The following is a 17,345-nucleotide window of genomic DNA, read 5'->3' as shown; positions in this document are numbered from 1 at the left end:
TGTTTTTTGTTTTTATTTTTAATCTGGGCTACAGACCCAGTGGTAGGTAGGGATGTCAGTGAGGTGGTGCAGTCCAGCCCACCTGGAAGGTGTTGGGAGGGCTGGGTGAAGGAGTGGAGGGGGCATTTGAATTGGGAATTTAAAAGCCACTGAAGGCCTCTGAGAAGGAAAGTGATCAGACCAGAGCAGGAAAGAATCAGCAGGGGAGGGGAGGTAAACAGGAGGTGGTAAGCCCAGTTGGGAGGCTACTGCAATAGTCCAGGCAGGGAGGAGGGGCAGGCAGGTGACAAGCTGCACACAGGCCCATACAGGCATCCAGGGCAGCCCCTGCACCCAGCTGCCTTTCTGCTGGAAGGCCGTTTTCACAAGGCAGCCGGAAGCACTCCCGGGAGTGCATCTCGTCTGGAGATGACTGCATTTCATTATAATTTAAGCCTTTCTTGGGCTTCATCAAAGGCTATGAGTGTCTTGAAAAAGAGAAGCATCTCTTTCCTCAGGTAAGGGGAAAACATGCCAGAGCTTTCTCTTCTAATATAAACTAGACAAGGAGATGCAGCTGAGCTTGGCAGAGCCTGCCGGAGAACGCTAATAGACTCGACGAGGAAAGAATTATAGAAAGAGACAGCTCCAGAGGGTGGTGGGGCAGGAAGAGAAAGAGGCCCCGGGACTGCCAGCCCCAGGTGGGCTAGTAAGGAGCTGGATCAGTGTCAGCAGATGTGGCCCGAGGGCCTGCATAGACTCAGCATCTCATCCGGGGAGAAGCTTCTCTGCCTGGAGACCAGAGAGATAAGACCCCTCGCCCCTAGCATCCTTCCGGCTGGTTTCCAGTGATCCCATTAATTATGGAGGCTCGGGGACTGGAGTGGAATCCTTAGCGTTTCCTGCATGGGAGCTCTCAGTGGGGGAGGATGGAAGTGACCTAGAAACATTTAGCCCGGGGGAAAAAATAACCCACACAGGTTTGACACTCCCACCCGAGGCTGGGAAGGGGTTGGGGGCTATCATGTGTATATGAGTGTTTTAAGATATTATCTCAGACAGTTTGATGTCCCATGAAACATTAAGAAGGTGTTTTGCTTTTTAAAAATCAGATTATTTTCCTTTTGCCTTTAATAAAAACCAGCACTGGTCTCTGACTCACAGGCTTAAAACAGCCTTCACTGGTTACCGAGGATGGGATTTCAGCAGTGGCACAGGCTGGAACGGTTCTCAAATAGGAAATCGAATACTGGGAAGACAAAGGAGGGGAGAGGGAAGAGGGGAGGGAGAGGCAGAGCAAGAAATAAATTTGGAGTTAATGCTGAGTGAGGGAGGGCTTCACTGCTGGCTCCCCGGGTGCTCCTGAAAGGCTGCTCAGCCCCAGGAGTGAGCAAAGCAGGAGTTCTTGGCTCCATCCTGGCAGCCAATTTGTCCCCTGCCAGCCAGTCCTCCAGACCACAGGGCTGCTCTTCCCAGCTTGTGAGGGAAGCGTCCTCTGTATCAGAGGCCTTTGAATCTTAAGCAAATGCCCTGTCACACAGGAGAGAGGCTGTAACCTCCCCCAGGGAGGGCATGGTCACTCAGAGTTGATATGGTGGCTACAAGGCTGATGGTCACCAGTCATCAGGGCCTGGGAGGCAGGGCGGGAGGCATGGTGGGAGGCCGGGCAGGAGGTGGGGTGAGAGGTGGGAGAAGGGGGAAGCGGGAAGGTGAGGATTGTAAGAGAAGGTGGTCCCTGCTCTAGTCTCTCTCTCTTTCTCTCTGTGTGTGCCTTGCTTTGTCTTTCTCTTCTATCTTCCTCCCAGTCTCTGGATCATTTTATCTTATGGTCTCTCTCATTCTTTGTCTCCATCCCTCTTTCTCTGTCTGAATCTTTTCCTCATTTCAGAAAAATGGCTGAACTTGTTAAGCCAGAGATCAAACACCCCAGCGGGCTGAGTGCGGAGAAGGGAACACGGCTTTAACATCTGCGGCTCTCTTTCTGTGCGACACAGAGGGCTCCCCACAGAGAGGAAGGGCAGGGAGGTGGAGGCGGGGTGTGGGTGAGAATCCCTGCAAACCTTGGCATTGTCCTGGTCGGGGGTTGGGTTGGGAGGGGTGATAAGGACAAGGGAAGGGAAATCGGACAAGAGCCAGACCCACATGCTGACCAGGGTACTCACAGACAGATGGGGAAGGCCCCCACCTCGAGGGAGGAAGCAGATCCAGTGAGGGCCACCATGCCCCAGGGGAGTCAGGGGCTCTGAAGCTGCTGCCTGACAACCTCTGCACTTTGCACAGAGTGAAAGGAAACATTTATAGGAGTGAAGGACGTAGACTAAAGCCCTCTGAACTAGCAGCATTAATAATGTCATTTCAGCAAGTCCTCCTAACAGCCCTGCCAGGGTACTCTTCCTGCCCTAAAGATGCGTGAAGTCACCAGGCCAGGAATGTATGCGGTGCCCCTGGCCAGGGAGGTGCAGGGCTGACTCCTTGGCCTGCACTTTTTCCAGCCATACTTATTCCTGCAGAAGATGGAAGCTTGTCTTGCGGCAGGTTCAGAATAAAGGCAACTGGGTGAGGGCACAGCCTTGGTCTGAACCTAAAGGGAGAAGATGGAGGGACAGAGGGTGTCCAAGCCTGCTGAGAGGACCTGCCCTCCAGGGTTGCCTTTCAGAGGCAGGTTGGGAAAGTAGCTCCCTGGGCCCAGGCTCATTCTGAGAGACAGGTCATTCTGTTGCCCTGAGGAAAGGGAAGGGAAGGAGGAAATGAGAGAGGGAGAGAAAGACAGGGAGAGAGAGAGAAGCAGTCTTCCCACTTCTTTCTGCCCTCTTCCTGGAATGCGGACCTGCCAGTCGCCAGGAAGAAAAGAACATTTGATCAATCTATTGAGCTTACTGTGTGCCTGTGCCAGGCATGGTCACAGACAAGCTCTTTTCTCACCATCACAACAATCCCATCCCTATTTTACAGAGCAGTAAACTGAGGCAAGAAGAGCTTAAGCAATTTGCTCAAGCTCCCAGAGCTGGTAAGCAGCAGAGCTATGGTCCTCATGCACAGCCCCCACTTGCGTATTTTCCTGGGCCCCAGTTCCTCTCTCTCTCTCTCTTCTCCAAACATAAAGCCTGGAGCAATGAGCAATGCAGGCAGGCCCTGATAGGGCAGTGCCACAGGGAGAGGAGAAGACAGAGGACAGAGCTGGCCCACACACAGTATCACAGCAGCCTGCAGAGGTGTCATTTTTAACAGCAGCAGCCTGTCTATGCCTCTCCTCTGCCAGCTCTCGATGACATCAGACCCCTTCTCCAGGGAGCATGACTCAGGTCGAGTGCGACTGTGGTCAGTGGGGCACACGGATAGGTGAGGTAGGGCTGGAGGAGGGGACCAGGGAGTCTGCTGTAGCATCCGACAAAGGGGGCCTCTTTATTCCCTGTGCTAGGATGTGCTTGGGGCTCCCAACCTTATGGGGCTGGAGATGAAAGGCAGGGGCTTCCGCTATGTCACCTGGACAGGCCCTGAGAAGGAGAGGCAGCCATTCCTGTGAGAGGGGAGTGGGGTGCTGGGAGGAGGGGCTGGGTACCAGACAGGTTGCCAGGCACGCGTTACATGAGCATGTGAACCGAGGCCCCACACCTGATACCGACATACACATGTAACACACAGCAGCACCTACCATATGGCTGATGTGCGTACCTCGTGCCTGCCTCCGACATGAGCAACCTGCACCCGATGCTGACATGATTGTAAAAATGAAACTCGGATATGGCTCCTGACATTCGACACTGTTTACTTAATCCATGACGGATACGCAGCTTTCACATACTCATCCACTCAACCGTGACTTTGAAATGCCCGCCCCCATGTGCCAAATGAGCTGCATCTCACACAACACCTTGACCTGTGCACTTGGCTTGGTATGATGCTAACCTAACACAAAGATCAAGCCGACAGCCACAGGACAGGTTGGACCAGCTGCCTGGTTTTCTTTACCTTTCAGGGTCAAAAATGTCTTGAGCCGATTTTTCAATATCAGGAGATTGTCAGAAGGTCTGGCTTTCCTGGGTGCTAACTCACCGGGCTTCACTGGCTGGTGCTGGACAGTGCTCTCCCAATTCAGCAGAAACCCTGCCCCTGCCTTGTCTCATTCCCACAGCCCACCTGGCTCTGCAAGCCCAGGGCTTTGGGACCTGGGTCTGACACATGCCTGTGGTCCCCAAAACAAGTTCTTTCTGGTTCTTAACAAATTCTTCATAACTTCCCAGCTCAAAAGGATGGAGGCAGCCAGCTACAAGTGAGAAGGCCTGATCCTAGGTCAGTGCCTGGCTGCCTGCCCTCAGATGGCAGATGATGTATTTCTTCAGGGGACACTCAGACTGGACACATTGAGTCAGTCAGGGTGGCAAGTGGAGTCCCTATGGCCTGCCCCTGAGCTTCCAGGGAATCCTGACATCCTGTCTGCATGATCAGTGAGTCAGGCCAGGCCACTCTGGGGCTGGGGAGCCAGGCTGACCCTCCACAGTGGTGACTGTGGGAACCAGAGCTGGGCTGTGTGGAAGAAGGTGGAGACTTTGCCTTTCACAGGTTGCATCTCCTTCTCCAGTTCTTGTTCAACGACTGTTCCAGGGCACCTGTAATGAGGCAGGCCCTGTTTGAGATATGAAGAGGGAACTAAAATTTAATCCCTTTCCTTAAGACACCCAATGTTCAGGGAGAAGACAAAAGACCACGTGTGACCCCACATTCTGGCTGACTTTACAGTTCAAGTTCAGGGAGAGGCCCAATCTAATGCTGAGGTTGAGGAGAGCACTCTAGTTGGGGCGAAATCAGGAAGGTTTCATGGGGAATGAGGCTTTTGTGTTGGGCCTTAAAACATTTCAACAGGGAGAGATGGTCAGAGAGTTGAGGGTGGGGAGGCAAAACGAAGGGCAGGGAATGTGGTCCCATATGGAAACAGGGGCATTTTCAAAGTGGCTGCAGTGCACGATGTTAACATGGATTTCTGTGTCTTCTGTGGTCAAATAAACATGGAGACTATTAGGTTGAATAAAAGTTTAACACGTTGCTCTGCAGGGTTTCAGAGCCTTTACTAATATGCATGTATGGTCACTTTTCAAGAAGGCATGGAGAATACAGAATTTTCCGAATTTGTCTCCAGGCCCCACCACCACCTTCTCTCTTTTTATCGGTAGCTGGGGAGCACCCACTGGGCTGGCGGGAAGGGGGCAGATGAGGTAGTAGACAAAAACCAGGAACAGAGGCAAAGCCAGATCGTGCTAGGTGACCTAGGTGCCAGGCAGCAGCTTTACTCTGCGGGTAATGGGAACATGAAAGGTTTCTAGGCAGAAGGTGACATTATCAGGTTCACTAGCAGTTTACAAAGATCAAGGTGCTGTTTGAAGAGGGTGGAGGAAAGAGCAAGATAGGGGCCAGGATAAGGATAAAGGCTCAGCCTTGGACCAGCAAGGGGAGGGGAGGGTGGTAAGAGGAGGGGAGGGTGGCAAGGCCTGGGGAGGAGTCAGAGGGAGGAGGGTCTGACAGCATCATCATGGGGCAGCAAGGTCCTGCTGGCTTCTCTCAGGAAGGAAAGTGGCCATTGGTTCCCTTCCAAGCAGTGTGGAAAGGTCCAAGGGTCTGAGGATGCTGCCCACCCACGTAGGAGAGCTGTCCCTCCAGGGCAGGGGTGGCCCCTGCTTTATGCAGGGGCAGACGGCCAACAAGAATGGCTCCCTACTGTGTGTATTTGACCTCCTGCACCTCGTTTCCTCAGCTGAAATGGGAATAGAGGTAAACCAGGGGTGTTGCAAGGATTGAGAAGCTGTGGAGTGCCATGCAGGTTTCAGTAAAAGTCACTTTCATGTTGCTTAGGCTAGCAGCTTCATGGTGAACTAAGGCTCTGGAGTTAGGCAGAAATGGAGTCAAACCCTGGCTTTGCTCTTTTTATTTTTCTTTTATATGAGACAGGGTCTCACTCTGATGCCCAGGCTGGAGTGCAGTGGCACAATCATAGCTCACTGCAGCCTCGACCTCTGGGGCTCAGGTGATTCTCCCATCTCAGCTTCCCAAGTAGCTGGGACTACACGTGTGTGCCACCATGCCCCGGCTAATTTTACGTTTTTGTTTTTGTTTTTGTTTTTGTTTTTTTTGTAGAGAGATGGGGTTTCACCATGTGGCCCAGGCTGGTCTTGAACTCCTGGGCTCAACTGATCCACCTAGTTCAGCCTCCTAAAGTGCTAGGATTACAGGCATGAGCCATTGTGCCTGGCTATGGCTTTGCTCTATATTAACTGTGTGGCCTTTGTCAAGCCATCTAACCTCACTAAGCCTCAGTTTCCGCATTTGAAATGCGAACCCCCAGTGTTCCACACTAGGAGTAGTAAGAATTACGTGAGAGATTGCTTCTGAGGTGCTATATAGTGCTTGACACAGTAAGTGCTCAATAAATATTAGCTATCGTTAATTTTAATATTAATGAGATTTTATACTATTTGTAATAAAAGTCCAATAAAAGTTGAATTTAGATTACAGGATTTTAAAATGCAGGTTTATTACTTTTAGGTACATACAGTGACCCCTATTGGGCTACTGCAATATTGGCAGATAGTCTTTGGGGAACTGTAAGAATCACAGGAAAATAATGATTTGCAATTAATGGCTTGTTTCTATATCATAAAAGGTACTTCTCAAGCACTTAAAAAGAGTTTCTGCAGTTCCACAGTCCCTATGGGCCACTAGAATGTGGCCCCAGGTGTTTATTCGCTGACCAAGGCTCTTCTCAGAGCAGGAGGGCCAAGTCCAGGTCTGGACCAGGGTCATCACCAGTCAGGAATGAAAGACAGGAGAAAGGCTGAGGAGAGGCCCTACCACAGAGAGCCCTGTTAGAAGAACCAGGCAGACAGAGGTCAGGGGAACCCCAAGATCTTCTCCCTCATAGCTGGGGGCAGTGAACAGAGTTCAGGGCTCACTCCCTGGGGGATAGATGCATGGGGCACCTGGAGTCATGCAAAGGCCATGCACCTGGCCACATGCTCCTCCATGATGGTGAACTGGAGGCTGCCACAGTGACTTCCTCTGGCTCACTGTCTACCAAATTCCATGCTTTCCTGCCTCCAGAGCAGTAAAATTATGGCACCTGGCTGGCCAGCTAGATTACACTTCATAGTCTCCTTTGCAGTTAGGTCAAGTTCTCGCCAATGGGATGTGAGCACAAGTGATGCATGCCCCACTCAAGCCGGAGCCTTTAAGACAATGGGCCCACCTCCATCTCAATCTCTTTCTCCTTCCTCCTGCCTACAACCAGGACATGGGTGAGACCCAGCTTCACCCACAGAGAGGTTCATAATACCCTGGGGAATTGTGGAGAAACAGATGGAAGGAAACTGAGACCCTAAATGAGCTACCTGCCCAAAACTATTGTAAAAAAGAGAAATAATTATTTTTCTTTAAGATACTGGATTTTGCAAAGGGGGTCTCTGTTACTACAGCTTAGCTTCCCCTGACTAATACAGGGATTTCCAAAATATTTGACAGAAGAGGAAGCAAGGAAAGTCACTTTTGAATCTAGAATTGTTGGTTTCCTCTTCATTAACAGCAGAGGGAACATCTAGTCTCATCGGGTTACATCTAGTATTTTTTGTTGAGCTTCTACTGTATGTCCAGTACTGAGGGAAAGTCTAGGGATACAAAGAAATAGAAAACAACAAAATATTGCAACTCCTTGATCCATCACAGTAGGACTTCGGTGAAATTTCCCAGCTCACTTCATCCCATCTTACTGCATACTCTGTGTTCCAGCTCCCTGGGTCTATACAAGCTCCCAAACATACCATGTGCTTGGATGTCTCTAGATCTTTGCTGATGCTGTACCCTCTGCCTGGAATGCCCATTCTCTTCTTCCTCACTGATGAAATGTCCCTTATCCTTCCGGACTTTCTCTGTGGTAGAGTTAACTCTTCTTTCTTGGGTCGTATTACCAGGAAGGTGCAAATCTCTGTTTTTTAGGTGGGCAGTCAGGGGGTCCTATTAAACTTTGGATGCCCAGTACTGAGCACAAGGGCTGGCAAAGAACAGGGGCCTACAAACACTCATTCATTTGACAAACACCAATCAGGTCCCCTAAGAAGGACAAGGGACAGAGCAGTGAATAAGACACACATCTTTGCCCTCAGTTTATATTCTAGTAGGGGAGACGGATATTAAACAGACAAATAAACAACTATGTAATTACACATGATGATGTATGATGTAAGGAAATGGACAAGCCATGGGGATGAGAGCTTTGGATGGGCAACCACTTTCAGACAGGAGGCAGGGATGGCCTGTGTGAGGAAGTGCTGTGTAAGCTGAGACTCAGGGAAGTGAGAGTCAGGGGGAGCAGGAGGGTGTCTGTGGTGGGGACGGTGCTCAAGCAGAAGACACAGTTTGTGCAACTGCTTGGAGACAGGAGAGAGCTTGATAGGTCATCACAAGGAAATGAGCAGGGGGACAGCGATGGAGATGAGACAGGGTGGTGGTGAGGATTTGGGGGTTTTATCTCCTGAGCACCAGGCAGCCATCGATGGCTTCAGGTAGAGTAGTGACCCAGTCTGATTTCCATAACAGGAGAGGAGTTTACTGCAATGGTCCCAGCCCAACCTGATGGAGCCCTGGACTCAGGAGGATGGTGATGGGGAAGGAGCGAGCTGCATAGGGTTGTGCTGTGGAAGTAAAGTGGACGTACTGGGCGTGGGAGTGGAGGGAGATGGAGGAGTCAAGGTTGACTCCTGCAGGTTTCTGGAATTGGGGATGGGAGGGTATTAGAAGAGGTGGAGGAAGGGAAGAGGATCTGTGTCTTCAAGAAGCATGGAGCTGTAGCGATGGAGCAGAGGTTGCAACTGAACAAGACCATTTGCCCCTTTAAACAAGTGCTGTCAAGAGTGAATGAGGAAGAGGATTTATTTAAACTTAAAGATTTATGCTGATAAAGAGTGGAAACAACCTATATATCCAGCAATAGGGGACTGGCTAAATTAGAGGGTCTCTCTATAACAGATCACTCTGCAGCTCTATAAAAGAACAAAGAGTATTCCAGAAACAAACTGTTGTCCTCATTTCCCCCATATTAATGATACCTTTTAATCAACACAAGGTAAAGATAGTCTGCCTATTGTTTTTGGTGGCTCCCCTTATAGGGTTAAAACAGAGCAAAACTATATGGCAGGAGAAAGCATTTGAGGAAAAAGCAGTATTTGGTCTGGGTAATCTAGGAGGGGATGGCAGTTCCCCAATCCCTAATGTCTTCAGTGAGTCATTCCTCGAGGTGACTATACAGAAAGTGAATCTTGAGGGAAGAAATAAGACATTGACGATGGGAAGAAAGTATGTTCTGAGCTGTGGCTTCTCTTAATGGACTTTGTACCGGTTTTGGGTTTGAATACAAAAGAAACACTTCAGAGTGTTTTAGTCCACTGAGAAAAGAAAAAGAAGACCTTCACTTTATCCTATTCCCAGTGAATTTGCCCATAGCTGATCTGGATCTTAGAAAAATGAGCAGACACCAAGGAGGCAAAAAAAAAAAAAAAAAGAATCCAGACTACAGAACACACAGACTGATGTCCTAACTTGTTTCTCAAGCATGCCATTATACCGTTATACTGGTAGGAAGCACGAGTAATGCAGCATCTTTCACAGAAAATAGAGAAAACAGATTCTTTTTAAATATAGAAAACTCCATTTTCCCACCTCAGCTCTGAACAAATGTTGTCCATTGTTATGACAGCACTATTGAATTATAATTAGATCCCTTCCAATATTCACTTTTTTTTTTTTTTTTTTTTGAGACGGAGTCTCGCTTTGTCGCCCAGGCTGGAGTGCAGTGGCGCGATCTCGGTTCGCTGCAAACTCCGCCTCCCGGTTTCACACCATTCTCCTGCCTCAGTCTCCCGAGTAGCTGGGACTACAGGCGCCCGCCACCACGCCCGGCTAATTTTTTTGTATTTTTAGTAGAGACAGGGTTTCGCCTTGTTAGCCAGGATGGTCTCAAATGCCTGACCTGGTGATCCGCCCACCTCGGCCTCCCAAAGTGCTGGGATTACAGGCGTGAGCCACCGCGCCCGGCCCCAATATTCACTCTTGACTGAATGCTGAGAATAGAAGCCAGGACCTGGAAGCCCCTATATTTCTAGTACTGTTATTTTTTAATTCTCATCTAATTCTTCAATGTTATCAATAACAAAATAACCAAATATGCTACTGATTCAAAATTCTACACGCATAAAATTTCAAAACCTGAATTCATTTTCTGACTTATTAATTATCTAAGTTCATAAGTGTTTATATGAGATTGAAATACAATGGATCTCCACACTGATTTAGATATAAAATAATCAAGAAACAAAGATAATAAGTAAAGCACATACAAAATTCTAAATTAGAATGTTCATGGCCAGGAGAACTTATCCTGGAAGAAAGAATCTCATAAATGAAATGACTTTACCAAGTTAATTCGCATTTTATAAAGGAAATCAGAAGAAGACTATATCCTTAATGAGCATGTCAGGTAGTGTGGCCCCAGAGTAGGGCAAACTATTCTGGGGAGTTTTTTGTTTATGCTACGTAAGTGGCCACTTATTTTCATTCATTTTTTCCTTTGACAAATATTAACTCACCACTTAACTGTCTATCAAGTACTTTTCTTGGCACTGGGGATAAATATTTCAGAAATGTTATGAAAAATAATTCAGGACTAGAGCTGGATAGAGAAGTTGGTAGGGAGTACTTTAATTAGGGCAGCCAAGGAAGGCTTCACCAAAGTGGTGACATTTTAGTTTAGAGCTAAATGAAGTGAGGGGTGGGGCAATAGAAATACCTAGGGGAAGAGAATTGCAGGAAGAGAGAAAAGCCACTAATACTGGAAACATGGTTTGATTTTACAAAGGGAGATTTGAGGATGGTGGTATTTGAAAGATAGATTTTGTCTTAGGAGCAGCTTTTCAGGAATGTTTCATTCATATATATATATATATAAAGTAGTATATGTGTGTATATATATAAAGTAGTATATGTATATATATGTATTTATATATAAAGTAGTATATGTATAATAGTATATATATTCTAAAAGGTAGAATGGGATGAAAACAGACCTGTCAAGATTTTGTAATCAGAGTCCCAGAACCTGAAGAAAAAAAAAATTTAAAAAGTGAAAAAAAACAACAAAGAAACTCTAGATTATTAAGGAATCATCTCCAAGACATATTAATAAGGTGAAGGTATAGAACAGCAGGCATTGTATGCAACTATTTGCCTTAAAATGGAGGAAATATATGAATATAAATATACAAATCTATAATACAAATATTTTTTTCTTGCATTAAATAAGCTATCTCTGGAAGGACACGCAAGACACCAATAATAATGGTTGCCTCCAGGAAGGAGAACAGGAGTAGAGGGAGAATTTTGATTCCATATCCTTTTGTACCTTTAAGAGTTTCAACCACGAGGAGGCATTAACTATTAAACGACTAACAATTATCATTAAATATGAATTTAAAATCAAGAATATATTCCAGCCCAAAGATTAATCAGCTATTACAGAGGGTGTTAGATCTGAAGAGCTGTTGTCAAGGCCGACTTCTTCCCGCTCTGATGAGCTCCCCCCATGCTCACTCTCCTCCCACTCCTCCTCCCACTCCTTACTCCCAGCTCCAGGTATTGGGAGGCAGCAGAGAGCTGGTGCTTTGCCCTCCTGTCCCATAAACCCAGGCGCAAAGTAGGCTATACTACCATTTGTGGGCTTCTACAGTTTTGATTGTTGCTATTAAAACTGATTTTTTTCTTGAAATTACCTAATATACTGAAAATATATGGTCAGTTCTACAGCAGTGAGTAACCTAAATCGTTCCACACCGAGGTCAGAATCCCAAGCCCATAGTGTTTCCACCGAAAATAGCTCCATGAGTTGCCCTACCCCTCAGGGAAGGTGAACTGTTATTGAGACCCCGTGCCCAGCTCAGGTAAGGCAAGAGATGAGAGAGAGAGAAATGTGCAGAGGCTGCATCTCCCTCGTGGAGCCTGCAGTCTAACCAGGAGAGAGAGAACGCCCCAGAGAAGTCAGCAAAACCACAAGAGCTCAATTATGAAAGCGGAAGCCTAGGAGATGGCATGAGGCAGAATATACACCAGTCGAGGGCTCCCCATGAGACAGCAGATGCTGAGGGTTCAGAGGAGCCTCTGGGAGGGGAAGGGAACCACACAGTGGGGTGAGTTATACACACCGCCTCCTCTCACTCTCCCACCCACCCAGGACCAGCGACATGATTTGCAGGACCTAGTGCTAAAGGAAAATGAGTGGCCTTTGCTAACAAATTATTAGGGATTTCAAGATGGCAACAGCAGAGCATTAAGCCAGGCACAGGGTCCCTCTGAGCATGGAGCCCTGTGTGACTACACAAGTCACACACCCATGAAGCCAGCCCTGCAACCACCCTTCAGTGTAGGCAACCCAGCTGAGGCCTCTGAGCTGCCATGAGGTTAAAGGAGATGCCTAAGGTTGCAGGGCAACTTAGTGGAGGGGTTGGGATTTGAATCCCAGTAAAGCCCATGCTTCTGGCCCACCACTGCACTCTTTTTTTTTTTTTTTTTTTTTGAGACAGTCTCACTCTGTCACCCAGGCTGGAGTGCAGTGGCATGATCTTGGCTCACTGCAACCTCTACCTCCTCGGTTCAAGCGACTCTCGTGCCTCTGCCTCCTGAGTAGCTGGGATTACAGGCGCCCGCCACCACGCCTGGCTAATTTTTGTATTTTTAGTAGAGACGAGATTTCACCATGTTGGCCAGGCTGGTCTTGAACTCCTGACCTCAAGCAATCTGCCCACTGCACTCTAATAATAATAGCCAACCTTGAGTGCTCACTCTAAGCCAGGCAGTGTTCTAAGCATTATTCATGTATTCACTTAATGCACACAACCACCTGCAAAGTACCATTATTATCCCTATTTTACAGATAAGGAAATAAGCACAGAGAAGTCCAGAATGTTCCCAAAGTCACACAGCTACTGAGTGGCAGAACTAGGGCTCAAACCCAGGCGATCTGACCCCCGAAGCCCACTCTCCCCCTGCATTCTCCTGGGAGGGCCGGGAGGGTTCCACATAGAAGGTGCAGCCTGTGAGGTGGGTTCAGAGGGCCAAGATCAACTCAGATGACCAGAGTAGGCACGTCAAACTTGGGAGCAGAGAGGTAAGGGCCAGATAGGGCTGGATGTGACTGATCTCCAGATTTGATAGGACAACTCAGGAAGTCCTGCATTGCCACCGCAGGTTGCCCCGGGGACACCCCCACTCTGTGTGCAGGTCCCACACATCCCAGCTGTTTATAGGAATGGCAGCAGCCACATCTTCATGGGCAACCCTCCCGTGATGGGACAGCAGCTCACGAAAAGAGGAGGGAAAAATAATAGAAAGTACTGAGAGAAGCCTGAATGTTTACACCTTGCCCTGGCTTTTTTTTCTCATGACAGGCAGTGACTAATAACAGGAGCTAAAAAATAACCCAGCCCAGTGCAGCCCCCAGTGGCATCCACATGAAATGGATGGATACATGAGCCCCCCCAGTCCACAGCCGCCTGTGTGTCCTTGCCGGGGAAGTGGGGAGAGGGGTCAGGAGGAGAGGTGTGCACCCAGCAGTGTTGGGAAACCGCATGTCGTGCTTGTGGCTAATAGCAAAAGAGAGTGCTTTAGTGGGAGGCATGGTAGACCCCAGAGAAGTGACAATTAAATTGACTTTAAATCCTGGCTCCTTCTCATCTCAGTTCTGCGGGTGTCCCAGGCTGAGTGCTCTACCATGTGGCTCACTGAGTCACATCCTCACACAAACCTTCGGAGAGAAGTCCGTTATTCTTCTCATTTTACCCATCGGGAAGCTGAAACTCCAGAAACAGTAAGTCACTTGTCCAAGAACACCCGGACCGGAAGGGCATGTTTCGATGTCTGCATCTCAAAATGAGTAAGTTGCTAGACCACACAAAATTGTGTTACCCCTAAAATAAGACTCTGGCACAGCAGCTGGTACACAGTAAGTGCTCAAGAAATGAGTAGCATGAAAGAGCCCGCCCGACAGGCGGCTGCTGAGAAATTCATTTGGCTTCAGGCCGGTCAAACCTTCCAGCGTGGATGAGAATCCAGTGGTAGCAGGTTGTACAATTTCATTTCATCTCAGACACCCAGAGTTTGGACCTTCAAGATGCAGCGCACAAATGGATGTAAATGAGATGCAAATCAAACTGTCCCCAGATAAACAGGAAACCAAATATCTCTAGTGATAGCTCTTTCCTCTCCTTATGGAGATCAAGGACATGGGCTGCCTCTGAAGGCAATCCAAAGCTCACATCTGTCAGACTTCACGACTACCACCAGCTCTCCCAGACAGACAATGCCATTGCCAAGCACTGCCATGGCAGTGCTTTCAGGGGCCCCGATTCCAGGGCCTTCTTTCCCTTCATCTTCCTTGAGGAGTGAGGGCCTCACAGGCTTTGATCTTTGGATCAGAAGAGGTGAAATTTCTTCTTGCTCAGGACTTGGTGAGTGAGATCAGCTCCAAGTAGTGCCCCTGTCAGAGGCATCTGCATGACAACAGCAATTATAACTGCAATAATGTGATGTAACAAGAAATATATACTTGGTCTCTGCCCCTGGTTCCAGGCACAGAGCTCCTAAAACCCTTGTAATGTTCTGAGCAACAAGGGTTGTGAGGTGCATCTTTTGTTCTAATAATGTTTGGTCTATGACCCCAGTTCCTGACAGAGCTCCTAATCCCTTGGAATTTCCTGGGTGATAGGGGCATTTTTTGTTCTAATTAGGTGACTCTTGTTGGGATCCTGGGTAACTTCAGGATGCGGGATGGTCCCCAGAAAGACCTGGTCATAATTGGAGGCTTGAAACTTTCAGGTCCCTCCTCATCCTCCAGGAAGGAGAGGGCCTGGGGATTAAATTAATAAGTGACCATACGTATGTGATGACGCCTGCATAAAAATCCCTGAACTACAGGATTCGGAGAGTTTCTGGATTGCTGAACACAAGGAGGTCGCTGGAGGGTGGTGCCCCTAGAGAGAGCATGGAAGCTCCACGCCCCTTCTCTCTTACCTTGCTCTATGCATCTCTTCCATCTGGCTGCTTTTCTGTATCTTTTGTAACATGCTTTGTAATAAATGTGTAAACACAAATAATTGCCCTGAGTTCTGTAAGCTCCTCCAGCAAAGTCATTAAACCTGAAGAGAGAGTCATAGGAACCCCCACTTTATGGCTGGTTGGCCAGAAGCACAGGCCACAGCCTGGAGCTCACAATTCATATCCGAAGTGGGGGGCAGTCTTGTGGAACTCAGCCCTTAACTTGTGGGATATGATGCCATCTCCAGGCAGATAATGTCAGAAATGAATTAGAGGACACCCATCTATTTTCCCCTGGAGAACTGGTTGTTAGTGAGGAGAAACCCACACACATTTTGGTGAGCAGAAGTGAAGTGTTCTGTAGTGAGTGGTGTGTGAGTAGGAAAAGCAATGTGGGTTTTCCTATCTGTTATGATAACAATCATAGGCATCGATAGAGTCCTGCATGGTATGATGAGATGCAGGGACAATAAGAGCTCTGCATGGTATGCTGAGATGCACGGTACGCTGAGATGCATGGTACGATGAGAGCCCTACATGGTATGCTGAGATGCACGGTATGATGAGATGCATGGTATGCTGAGATGCATGGTACACTGAGATGCATGGTACGATGAGAGCCCTGCATGGTATGCTGAGATGCATGGTACGCTGAGAGGCATGGTATGATGAGAGCCCTGCATGGTATGCTGAGATGCAGGGACGATGAGAGCTCTGCATGGTGCGCTGAGATGCACGGTACGCTGAGATGCATGGTATGATGAGATGCATGGTATGAAGAGATGCAGGGACGATGAGAGCCCTGTATGGTACAATGAGATGCAGGGATGCAGGGCATTATCAAAATGCAAATGCAAATGCAAATTCCCACAGGTGACGTGCACAATGAAACCAGGAGTGTGGAAGGAAACCACCAGGGCAGCCCAAGGATGGCAAGTGACATTGGACCCTTGGTGCCTGGGAAGCAATAGGAACTGGGATGAACCAGAAGACCTGCCTTGTCTCCAGCTGGAGCCCCGACTTGGATGGAGCCTGCTACTGCTATGTAGGAACTGCAGGCCCAGATCATCTAATACTTCAAAAGAAGCTGATGATCTTGACTTGTAACATCACATTCCTGATTACTGGTTCAACGTGTTGTAACACCACCAGTGAGCTTAACAAAAATCTGAGGTTTCTGGCTCATGGGCTTCCTGTTTATAAGACCTGTAATGAAAATGGTTTTCAACCTTTCCTCTTGTGGACCCTTTGAAAATGCAATGAATACAAGTCAAAAGAAAAGCCCCGGTGTGAGAAGATATTTGCAATTCATATAACTGCCAAGGATTGATTTCTAGAATATATTAAAATGAAACCCAACAAAAACTCCTTTATGAATCAATAAATTAGAAACAATACAACCCAATAGAAAAATTGGTAATAGACTTGAACTGTACTTTATATAAAGGACGCCCTAATGGCCAATAAATGTACTAAAAGTGTCAGATCTTATTAATCATCAAATAAATGCAAATTTAGCAAAAACATTGCCCATAGACACACCTGCAGGATTGACAAAAGTGAATCTACCTACCAATACCAACACTGGTGAAGATGTGGAGGAACTGGTACTCTCATGCTGGTGGGAGTGTAAACAGGTAGAAACACTCTGAAAAATGGTTTGATTACAAATAGTCATCTTGCTTTCTAAACCTTAGGAGGATAATGATCTGGGTTTGGTGTATTAAAGCTTAATTATGTATGCTTGTCTGGTAAAACTGAGTATGCACATACCCCACGATCTGACAGTTCCACTCCCAATTATTTTCTTTAAACAATCTCTTGCATGTCCACGGAACATTGTTCTTAATAGTTAAAACCTAGAAACAGCCCAAATGTCCAGAAACCTGTGAGCTGCATTGAGTCACGTAATGGAAGACCAGGGTGCAGAGAAACAGAAAAAACCATAGGTCCACACGTGGGCAGGAATAAACCTCAAAAGATCCCCTATATATTTATAGTATAAATCCACTAGAAGTTCAAAACCGGGCATGATTAAACAATATGTTGTTTTGGAATAGATTCACAGGTGGGAAAACTATAAAGAAAGCCAGGGGAATGATAATTTTACAAAAATTAGGATAATAGTTATCTCCGGGGAGAGGAGGGAGGTATAATCCTGAAGGACCTATGGGAGGAGGTTTCCGAGACATTGACAGGTTCCTGTTTCTCCATCTGTACGGCTGGTACACAAGTGACCACACCTATGT

General features: G+C 47.5%; 1 long non-coding RNA gene across 2 annotated transcripts; it reads left to right on the top strand.

Annotated features, from left to right (window-relative positions):
- The first annotated feature begins 263 nt into the window (after window positions 1-263).
- LOC129525284 (uncharacterized) lies at window positions 264-16,633 on the top strand. 2 transcript variants are annotated; one of them, XR_008669456.2, is made up of 3 exons: window positions 266-497; window positions 13,743-13,936; window positions 15,970-16,633. It is a non-coding gene; the product is annotated as an uncharacterized lncRNA (long non-coding RNA). The 2 variants fall into 2 exon arrangements; XR_010135464.1 differs by lacking the exon at window positions 13,743-13,936 and having other exon boundaries at window positions 264-497.
- Window positions 16,634-17,345: the final 712 nt, after the last annotated feature.

Source organism: Gorilla gorilla, chromosome 9 (genome assembly GCF_029281585.2).
Source record: "Gorilla gorilla gorilla isolate KB3781 chromosome 9, NHGRI_mGorGor1-v2.1_pri, whole genome shotgun sequence".
Taxonomy (NCBI): Eukaryota; Metazoa; Chordata; class Mammalia; order Primates; family Hominidae; genus Gorilla; species Gorilla gorilla.
Note: the sequence above shows the minus strand (reverse complement) of the source record. Positions and strands in the feature narration are given on the sequence as shown.